Here is a 6590-nt window from a genome sequence, read left to right on the forward strand (position 1 = left end):
CCTGCAGACATACACACAGACAGAATATTGTATACATAATAAATAAATAAATATGTTTAAAAAAAATTTAATAAAAAAAAATCTGCTAGGCAGTGGTGACACATGCCTTTAATCCCAGCACTCAGGAGGCAGATGCAGGAAGATGTCTGTGAGTTTAAGAACAGCTTGGCCTACATAATAAGTTCCAGACCAGTCAGAGCTACATAGTAAGACTTAGTTATTAAAAGAAAAAGAAAAAAGAGAGAAAGAAAAAAGCAAATAAATAAATCACTTAGTTTCCTAGCGCTTAAAACTGTACAAATTTGGAAAGAGATCATAGAGGACAAGACCTATCTATCATACACAGAATGTGAAGGCCACTTTAGTTTTAGAACAGGCATTAGCCAACAGCAAAAAGGTAGGGCCTGCAAAGATGGTTTTAGAGTATTTGCTGGTCTTACAGGGGACTCAGGTTCCGTTTCTGAGCTCAAATGGTAGCTCATAACACCCCTAACTCCCATTCCAAGGGCTCTGACTTTCTCTTCTGGCCTCCACAGGAGTTGTACAAACAGGAAATACATACATACAAACAGTTGTACATACATACAAACAAGAAAATATTCAAAAATATTCAAAACAAAATAAATAAATCTTTGAAAAATAACAACAAAAAAGGCATATAAATACCCTCAGCACTACATTTAAAAAACAAACAAACAAACAAACAAAACCACATAGAATCATCAGGAGGTGGTGGCTCACGCCTTTAATTCTAGCACTTGGAGGCAGATCTCTGTGAGTTCAAGAACAGTACGGTCTACAGAGCAAGTTCCATGACAGGCTTCAAAGATACATATAGAAACCCTGCCTTGGAAAAATTGACAGGATCCTGCCTGAACTTGTGCTGTGAACTGCTCTATGCCAGGCAGAGGTGGCTTATGCCTTTAATGTGGAAGGCAGAGACAAGTGGCTCTCTGTGAGTCCGAGGTCTGCCTGGTCAACAGACTGAGTTCCAGGATGGTCAGGGCTACATAGGGAACTGCTCTGAAGAAATTAAAAGAAAATGAGGTGAACTGGTTGAAGGGTAAAAGTGATCTAAGTCATTTCTTCTGATTATTCTAAATAACTTGAGATGTAAAAAGAGATATCGGATTGTTGTCAGTCAATCAAAGATTAGTTAGCATGGGAACTGTCTTCTAATGTTGAAATTCTTGAAACTGTCTAAAAAAATGAAAGAACACAGAGAAACCCTGTCTCGAAAAACCAAAAAAATAAATAAATAAATAAAATAAAAAAATGAATGAAGAATGAATGAACTGCAGGAAGCGAGTCCTACAGCTGTCAGTATATTCTGCAGTGTCTTCCCAGCTTCAGGACAGGGAAAGGAAGCTCAAACAGCAGGACAATCCTGCTGAGTTGACAGGACAGGTGAGAGCTAAGAAGATGAAGCAGTTAGGATCGGCAAAGCAAATTAAGAAAAAAAAAACTCATCTAGGTTCAAGCTAGTCTCCAACTTTCTGTGTAGCCCAGGCTGACCTTGAACTTCTGATCTTCCTGCCTCCAGCCCCCCCTTCACCCCCACTTCAGTGTTAGGATTACAAGTATGTACCACCATGCTGAGTCTATTCAGTGCTATGGGCTGAGGACTGAACCCAGAGATTCATGCATGCATTCTACCAATTTACCCATATCCCTTAGCCCCAAGAAAAAATTATTTATAAACAACTCTTACTATAGAACCTCACCACTAGATAAAACAAATTCCTTGAAACAAGCAAACTATCATACTTACTCCAGAAGTATGAACTCAAATAGTTGTTGTATTTAATTATCAATTAAAGAAACCAAATTCAGCCAGGCAGTAATGATGCATGCCTTTAGTCCCAGCAAAAGGGAGGCAGAGGCAGGCAGATATCTGTGAGTTTGAAGCCAGCTGGGTCTATAAAGTGAGTTCCAGGACAGTCAGAGCTACAAAGAGAAACCCTATCTTCTTGGGGGGGGGGGGAAGAGGAGGAAGGATCAAATTCATACTAAAACTTTCTCACCAAAGTACTTATTGCTAAGTACATTTAAAAATGTACAGGTTGGGGGCTGGAGAGATGGCTCAGTGGTTAAGAGCATTGCCTGCTCTTCCAAAGGTCCTGAGTTCAATTCCCAGCAACCACATGGTGGCTCACAACCATCTGTAATGAGGTCTGGTGCCCTCTGCTGGCTTGCAGACATACACACAGACAGAATATTGTATACATAATAAATAAATAAGTATTAAAAAAATGTACAGGTTGAGTATGGTAATGCAAACCTATAACCCCAGCACTCAGGAATGGGAGCACCAAAGTCAAGATAGTCTCAAACCCATATTGGACTATATGACAATCTATCAAAAAAGGGGAATGGGAGAAGTTCTTGCCTAGCATGCACAAAGCCCTGGATAAAAGAGTGCATACCTGTGGGAGGTAGAAGTAGAAGGATCAGAAATTAAAAGTAATCCTCCACTAAACACTGATTTCAAAGGCTAGCCTGATACATGAAAACTGTCTCAAAGACAAAACCACCCCTTCTTGTTTCTAGCTTACTATGTTCACGTGCCTAAGCACTAAATGCTGGCTGTGATCTCAAGAGATACCCTGTGACAACTAATCAAAATGCAAGTAGAACAAAAAGGAACAAAGGAAGATCAGTTACCCAAGAGACCTTGAACCCATTACAGCATTTTAATCATGAAAGTGGTACTCTATTCATTACAGCATTTCAAAATCCCTCAGAGATGCTAAGCTTCAAGAAAAATTATTTTGAAATAATTTCTGGCCTGTAAGAATTACAAGATTAATAAAAACAACTCTCCTATACCCTTCACCCAGATCTGCCAATTAACAAGTTCCCCATGTGTTTGGTTCCGCATGCTTTCTAAACTATTTGGGAGGTAGCTATGAAACATTCCTGAACCCTAATATCTTGGCGTGTACACTTTACAAACAAGAATCTTCATTTTAGCTGGGCAATGGTGGCGCACATCTTTATTTTTTTTAAAAAATATTTATTTATTTATTTATTATGTATACAATATTCTGTATGTATGTATGCCTTCAGGCCAGAAGAGGGCACCAGACCCCATTACAGATGGTTGTGAGTCACCATGTGGTTCTTGGGAATTGAACTCAGGACCTTTGGAAGAGCAGGCAATGCTCTTAACCTCTGAGCCATCTCTCCAGCCCCCGTGGCGCACATCTTTAATCCCAGCATTTGAGAGGCAAAGGCAGGTGAGTCTCTGTGAATTTGAAAACAGCCTGGTCTACAGAGCAAGTTCAAGGATAGCTAAGGCTGTTAAACCCTGCCTGGAAAAGCTAAAAACAAACAAACAAAAAAAACCCAGAAACCTTCCTTTTGGTAACAACACTTAACAATTACTAAAATTGGGGAAATGTAATGTTCACATGATATTACAATATGGACTGAAATACAAACCACATTCACAACTATACTAATTTTCCCTGGATGCACACTTCAGTGTGCGGGTGTCCATTTCAGTTATCTGTCCTGTCTTCTTTGTCTCCTCAATCTGGAATTGTTCCTGAATCATCTTTTACTTTCATGTCAGGATGTGAGTTAGATTCTGAGTACCTATTTTTGAAGTGACAGACACAGAGGATCTCCTGTGTCCTACAAACACCAGTCAGATCAGGAGCTCACGGAGTGGGAGCAGTCCTCCTGGGTTCTCCACTTTAAATTCCCACAGTCCTCTTTGAAAGTCGCTACTCTAAGGAGAGATGCTCTGAAACTATATAAATGCCCTGTTCTTGCCGTTTATCAGTGAGATCAAACCCAGTGTATCACTAAGTTACAGCCCAGCCAATATCTGTTCAAATTTCCCACTGATTTTCCCCACAGATCAATTATTACTATGACAACTGCAAAATGATCTTTCTGAGCCGGGCGGTGGTGGCACACGCCTTTAATCCCAGCACTCGGGAGGCAGAGGGAGGCGGAGCTTTGTGAGTTCGAGGCCAGCCTGGTCTACAAAAGCTAGTTCCAGGACAGGCTCCAAAGCCACAGAGAAACCCTGTCTCGAAAATCCAAAAAAAAAAAAGATCTTTCTAATGTACTTATTTATAGATTTAGTCATTAGAATCCTACTTTGTAAAAACATGTTTTACTTGAATTGCCTCCAATTGGGCTTGAATTAGGTCCTATGTCCTGATATGTCATTTGGGGTACATATTCTTGCAAAATGAGATATTGTAGCCTCAGTATTTATTTTGACCCAGCTCTGTAAACAATTATTTGAAAGATCACAATGGAAACTCAACAATAAGGAATTTGAGGAACTTTGGCTCATTTCAGTGTGGAAAGGTTAGTTAGAAATGTCTTTAAGCCAATTTTTAAATTTAAGTTGTAATGCAGAAAAGCAAGTTACGAGCAGAAGCTTGGGGTGAAAATGGCTATGAGCCCAACACCTTACTGCCTATAAATAGACTGCTAGAACAAAGGCCTCCAGTCACCAGAGCAGATGACGGGTCTGCTTCATCTCAAAACTTCATCATTTAAACTGACATAAATTCTAAATTGTCACGGCTAAAAATAAACTTTTTCATTTCCCCCCCTGCAATCTCAAGTAGCATAGGATGGCTATATGGTACAACTGTGGTCTACTTATAAATTCATCTGCAGTATAGACCACTGAGATAGTGGAAGTCTGAAATTATACTTTTTAAGTCGTTAAGTCTGCCTTATAAGTGAAATGAAGTTGTACAATTTTACCCTTTAAGCTTCTGTCAGCTGCTAACCAAAATCCAGTAACTAAGCTGTTACTGAGCATGACTTGAGCCTCTGGCTTTCTGTGGGACTTCAGGAGCAAGAAGAAAAAAATGTTTAAATTTTAAAAGATTTCTTTTATGTGTATGGGTGTTTTGTTTGCATGTAGACTGTGTGCATCATGTGCATGCACGACGTCTTCTGAGGTAAGAAGAAGGCTTTAGCTCAGTGGTAGAGCACTTGCCTAGCAAGCACAAGGCCCTGGGTTTGGTCCTCAGCTTCGAAGAAAATTTAAAAAAAAAAAAATTAAAATAAAAAAAGAAGAAGAAGCCTTTGGGGACTCTGGAATTGGAACTGCAGGTGGTTATGAGCCACGAGGTGAATGCTGGGAACTGATCCTGAGTCCTCTAAAAGGGGAACAACTGCTCTAACCACTAAACCATTTCTCCAACCCAAGAAAAAATATTTTAGATGGATAAAAGCAGCAAATAGTAGGGATGCTTGGAGATTTTTGTTTTCCCTCCCCTACCCCTCTGAGACAGGGTTTCAGGTAGCCAAGGCTGGCCTTGAACCCATGATCCTCTTGCCTCTACTTCCCAAATGCTGGGATTACAAGGAATGTACCACACAAATAGCTTAAATACTGCTTTTAATCTTTTATTTTTGTAGCATCTCAGAATATACACCATACCCAAGAGTCTAAAAGTGGAGTCATTAGTGGTACAAACATGACGATGACCTAGGCAGGTAGATGATCACTTTCCACAGCAGCTCACAGTGAGCACATTTCCCCAGATGGACAACCGTCCAGCGGCACGACAGTTCCTTAGTCAACTTACACCTCTTAGTCAACTTTGAGGCTGCAACACAGTCAGGTATAAGCAGACCTGGAATATACTAAATAGCTCTCCATTCCTTAGAACATTCCTTCTAAACTTTAAAAAGCAAACAAACAAACAACCTTCAAGAACAATTTCATTAGCTTAACCAATATCACAGAGAAGGAGAATTCAGAAACTGCATGTCTGCGGCCTGGTAAGCCATCACCTTAAACCTGTTTTTGTAGTTCAGATGAAGACTCATTGGAGATAAATCTATAATTTAAAAGTCCCCTAAAAAATAAATAGCCCATTCCTACTAAACTGTAGCCTAAGAGAACCATCTACTCCTTCTCCCATTTTGCTGGTTGGCTCAGTCCCCCCCAAAAGTCAACACATAGTCAGGCATGGTGGTACATGTTTCAACTCCCAGTCTAGATAGCGAATTCCAGGTCAGCCAATGCTACATAAACAAAACTATCCAAAACACAAAACACAAAACAAAAACAAAAAAAAGCTAGCATATGATGGTCATATTTCTTCTTCAATCAATGCTCTATTGACTTTCTTTAGATTTACTTCTTTAGACTTTACCTATGCTCGGTTTAGCCCAAGCTGTTTTCTCCTTAAATATACTCTAATGTGTCTCTGAAGAAATCAATTGAAGCAAAACATATTAATCTTAAACTAAAGGGCTTCTGTAATGTTTAACTTCTCCGAGAGGCAGATCACTCAATAATCAAGCTGTATTTCTCTTTTTTGTTTGGTTTTTCAAGATCTATTCACATGAGTCTGGGTGGCTGGGTTCCTATGTACATATGAAGAAGCCAGAAGAGGGTACCAGGTGCCCTCTACCATATGCTACCTATTCCTTTGAAGCAGGCTCTCTTCCTGATCTAGGGGGCTATAAGCCAGGAAGTCACTGTGACCTTTCTCTCTACATCCCTTTTAGCTGGGATTGCAGGTGTGGCCTGAATGCCCAGGTTTTTTTTTTCTTTTTTTTTAATTTATTTATTTATTAAGGATTTCTGCCTCCTCCCC

General features: G+C 39.8%; 1 protein-coding gene across 1 annotated transcript in view; it reads right to left on the reverse strand.

Moving 5' to 3' along the window:
* Positions 1-6590, reverse strand: part of Mettl16 (methyltransferase like 16) — a 57582-nt gene that overhangs the window by 15689 nt on the left and 35303 nt on the right. The window lies entirely within an intron of this gene.

The sequence above is a fragment of the Microtus ochrogaster genome, chromosome 7, assembly GCF_000317375.1.
Source record: "Microtus ochrogaster isolate Prairie Vole_2 chromosome 7, MicOch1.0, whole genome shotgun sequence".
NCBI classification, from domain to species: domain Eukaryota; kingdom Metazoa; phylum Chordata; class Mammalia; order Rodentia; family Cricetidae; genus Microtus; species Microtus ochrogaster.